Below are 5,000 nucleotides of genomic sequence, written 5' to 3' on the forward strand. Positions count from 1 at the left end.
CTACTTACACATTTGCATTGAGTCGAAGCAAGAACGCCGTTACTGGAGGAACAAAGAAGCAAAATGGACATAACTAAACTTGTGTGCGGGTTCATAAATCTGGAAATAAATAGGAAATGAGCGGTGTTGCGATGAATGGATTAATGCCAGTAAACGTTCACGGCAATGCATTTAAAGCTTATCATTGGGGGGACTTCAAACATTCGTTAGGAAATGATTAGTATGTTAATTTCAATTTTTTTCGTATTAGAAAAAATTATGGAACTTCCACGATTTTAAATTTTAATAAAACATCTATGGTGATATCTAAACGGAGACATTGCTTGAGTAATAAAAACAATTTTCAAAAGAAGTGAATGTTATAATATTTACAAATAACTTTTTAGAAATGTCCTAAGGAAAGTCATAGCTTCCCAAAAGGAATTTTTGAAGAAAATTAGGCAATAATATTGTTCATTAATATCGATAAGAGCTAATATTTGTAACGTAATAAAAGGAAATTGAACCAATGTGTGCAAAACAAAGGGACGACATAGAATATAATAAAATAAACTCCAGTCTTCAGGAAATATAGTTACTTTCGTTTAATTTTAAATATTGCTGAGTTATCACTTATAAATGTAACTCAAAATTATTCGGCATTTGATTTTTAAATATACCAGATACTGATCGAAACAATAAGGCGAAACAAATTTCATATCAACAATCACTAAATCACCCATGTTACCTGGGACGGACCAGTTTCAATTTACAACTCGAACTGGAGAAGATCAACCTGATCAGTGACTCGCAAATGCTTTCCCTTTGATTTGTGGTTCAAGCGAACCAGTAAACGCATCAATTAGTTTCTGGAATATCAATAATAAAGCACTTAGGTTAATAACTTCCCTTTCATCATTTGACTATTCGTTTCAGTGTTCTAAAAGGGAGCCCTTGTGGAAGATGTAACCCACATAACATTTACAGAATGCTTTAAAAAATATATCAAAATACTTGATTGAACTGTTGGTAACAACAGCCGATTACGAATAATGTAAAAATGAGAAATAAAAAGAAATTAAGAAATATTAATGTTACCACTTTCGTATGCGCCAACAAAATCCCATACAGAGTAAAAAGTAGAAACTTTTTATAAAGATCTGGAGATATCTATGAAAAAAAAATGTCTCAATTTACATTTGTTTTAGGTCAAAATAAGAGAGGAGAATTAGCAGTAGGTAAATTTGGAGTAGGCAGTAGGAATGACGGAAGACATGCTCATAGAATCTGGTGAAAGAAACAGTCTTAAAATCATGAACCCCTTTTTCTATGAAAAGGAACACAAATAATGAACATGGAGAAGCCCAAATGAAGAAACGAGAAATGAAATGAATATTTTCATTGAAAAAGTTAATTTAGTTTAAAATGTAACAGAGTTAAACAAGTTGAAGTCAAGCGACCATAGCATGGGAGAAGCGACCTCTTTTTTTTTAGATCTGAGGAAAGAAAGAGAAAAACTAATTCTAAGAAAGAAAATAAACACTCTTTCAATAAGAGAAAAAACTGATGAGTTGAGTTTAGCAAAACTCCCAGCTACATGATAAGGAAGCAACTAAAGAAATGAAGAGTAATTAAACAAAATAAAAAAAACAATCAGAAAAGACCAAAAACCTAATAGAAAATGGAAATGAGGGTAAAATCCACGAGATATGATATAGAATTACAGAACTATACAAAACAACAAGCATACTAAAAACCCAAGACATTCGTAAAAACAATTAGACCAAAATTAAGGAAACACCTAAGAAAGGAATAAGCATACAATTAATGAAAAGAAGACTTGGAAACAGGACGCCAACAGATATTTACTTGAAAGTATGAAAATGAAAATATTAACAATAGGGATGGAGTAATAAAAATTTCAGAAAATTCTATACAATAGTGATATAAGAAATAATTTTGACAATCGAAATAATCAAACACCTGAGCCGGTACCAAACGTAAAGGTAGAAGTAAAAAAAATATTAAAAAGCATGACGGCAGGCAAAGCAGCTAGGGAAGATGGCCTAACAATTCATTTAATAGTAAATGGAGGAGATATAGTAGTAAGTCTGGCTGAACTTAACACAAAATGTTTACAAGAATGCTCTATATCTACAGTGTGGAAAATGTTATCATCAAACTAATATACAAAAAGGGAGACACAAAAGACCTGAAAAATTACCGCCCAATAAATTTACTCTCAGTAATATATAAAATATTTATTCAACAACTGATCATATCCATGTAATTAATCAGCTGATGGAAAAATCAACAGAGCATGACAATCCACTGTGTATATCATTTATAGACTAAGAGCAAAGCTTTTCCTTTGGTCAAAAGCTCAGCAGTAATAAAATCCCTTCACCCTTCAAAGACAAGGAATGGATGAATCTTAAGTTAAAACACTTGAATATATCTATAAAGGAAGTACAGCAATCCTAAAACTACATAAATATAGGGGGACACCATCTTTCCTAAATTATTTACAGCATGCCTAGAAGTTTTTAAGATTTAGATTGGGAAAATGTAGGAACTAATATTAATTGGGAGTACCTTAGCAACTTAAGATTTGTAGATGAAATAGTTGTATTTAGCGAATCATGGGAGGAATTGCAAAAGATAATAGAAAACTTGAATAGTGTGTGCGAGGCGCCAGTTAGGTGATAACCGAGAGGCGAGGTGAATGCAACTAAACTTTATTAAACAGAAATCCAGCTTAAATAACTGGAATTGCAAGCAAGAACGTCACAAAAAATCAAACAAAATTAAATATGAGGTATCAGGTTTGTACAGACTGATTTATTAACAGTACATGGAAGAGCGAGTGATAAGATAGAAAGCAAAATCATTGCAGTGTACGAGCTTGTATGAAGCACGTGCGGTACATGGCTTTCCCCCTAAAAAGGACATACATGTAAAATAGGGCAGTCTACTTTTCAGATGCTTATTGTAAGCGGGTCATCTAGCAGGAGATATGCAGGCTTTAGGCGATCATTGGAGACTCAGTCTTCTTTGCCACAAATGTTGATGAAGAAAACCTTCGGAAAAAGAAAGATCATGAGTAAAAGGACTGTTTAAGGGGAGGTTAGCAGTAACTTGCTAGTGTTATTGCGCAGGAAAACATGTGTTGCCGAGTGCAGATCTGTTGATATGTATTGCTTACTTGTGGCCTGGTAAGTCTGGCAGCATAGAGTAAATTTTCCCACATGTTGAAGGAGGTTCCAGATGGAAAAAAATTGGCAACGATAACCAATGGGTCGTCATACACCATTTCAGCTGCCGAGACATCTACGGCATCTTGAGAAGTGGTCTTTAGTCTCAGGAGGGCCCAGGGAAGCTGGGTAAACCAGTTGGAGTCCTTGCAATGGGATATCAAAACTACTTTGAGGGTATGATTGAAACGTTCAATCCTTCTCTTGGCAGTAGGGTTGTAAGCGGTTGTCTGATGTAGGGTGATTCCAAGGATCATTCGCTAATGATATCCAAAATTGAGAGGTGGAAGGGGTACCCCTGATAGAGGTAATATGCTCAGGGATACCAAATCTCGCTATCCATCCTGAGAGTTTGCCAGATGTACATGAGGCAGATATTGCAGTTTCCATGAGAATGGCTTCAGGCCAAAGAGTGGAGCGGTCGATGACTATAAAAAGGTAACGATGTCCTTGTGATGTGGGTGGGGGACCTACTATGTCGACGTGAATGTGAGAAAAATAGCACTGAGGTTGAAGTGGGTGCTCACTCTTGAATCCGTGTGTCAATGTAATTTTAAAGTTTTGCATAAAGTACAGGCGTGTACCCAATCCTTAGCATCTTTACTAATGCCGTAGCAAATGAACTACTTCGTCTTCAGTAGCTTTAAGTCTTCCAGTACTGACGTCATAGAGGAGGAGGGCGTTGCAATTATAAGGGGGACACCAACCAAACAGAGGGATATGCAAGATGTCCTTCATGCTTGATACTCTGGATCTTTTTGTTGGGCTTCTGCTAAGACATTGTAATACAATCCCAGGTGAATGGTGCCCAATGTATTTCTTGACAGGGCATCGGCAGCGATATTCATTTTCCTAGCGACGTATTGAAGGGTACAATTGTGTTTAGCCACAGCAGAGAGATGTCAGTGTTGACGAGCAGACCAGGCGTCAGACTGTCGAGTGAAGGCGTACACCCGAGGCCTGTGTTCCGTGCAAATGACGAAGGCCATACCTTCAAAGAGTTGCGAAAGTGACGGACACCCAAGTACACCGCCAGACTTGGATAGACTATGTCGTGTCCTGGAGAGTAGCCTTGGCAGAAGAGAACGGCAAGCACCCGTGTCCACCAAGCATCGCACGCCTACACCTGCATCATGTACAAAGAAAAGATTAGTGACAGAGGAGGCCACCACCGCAAGTGATAGCATACCTACATCTTTTTTGGCTACTGACAACCATTCGCACATTTCTTTGCAGCAGTCCAAAATCTGGAGTGTAGTAGCATTGCTTTGGCCGATGGGTATCAGTAAGTGGTTGGAGAGGTCGTTGGCTGGGGTGTGAGCGAGGGATGGTATGAGTGGGTGGTGGGGGGTTTTGTTACCGCTCCGGCACATCGCGGGGTGGGTGTCTGTGTCCTACCACATTCATGCCAGCTTCGGTCGATGATGAATAGTTGTCCTCTTACTCAGGAGTGGAGGCATTGATGGAGGTCTTGAAGTGGTTGTCCATAAGGGAGTCTACTTCCTTCATGGGCAAAATATTGACACCAGGAATGGCAGCATGTACAGGTTCAAGTAGGCGCCGTACCTAATAGGCACGAACTGGATTCACTTCCAGAGGAGAGCCGTCTGCAGCAGGTTGCAGGCGAGCGATCCTGGTCATTTGCCTTAGGGCAAGCGATACAGGTCATTTCCTTGAGGGTGAAAGAAGCCTTTTGTTCCCCCAACGGTTGTTGAGAGAGCTGAAAAAATTTGGCTATAAGGGCAGCTGGCGATGGTGAGTACTCCT

The 5,000-nt window shown here is 38.4% G+C and overlaps 1 protein-coding gene across 1 annotated transcript in view; it reads left to right on the top strand.

Annotated features, from left to right (window-relative positions):
• The window catches only part of LOC137616377 (diuretic hormone receptor-like), a 308,182-nt gene that overhangs the window by 233,899 nt on the left and 69,283 nt on the right, over positions 1-5,000 (top strand). The gene's annotated exons all lie outside the window — the stretch shown is intronic.

This window comes from Palaemon carinicauda, chromosome 22 (assembly GCF_036898095.1).
Source record: "Palaemon carinicauda isolate YSFRI2023 chromosome 22, ASM3689809v2, whole genome shotgun sequence".
NCBI lineage: Eukaryota > Metazoa > Arthropoda > Malacostraca > Decapoda > Palaemonidae > Palaemon > Palaemon carinicauda.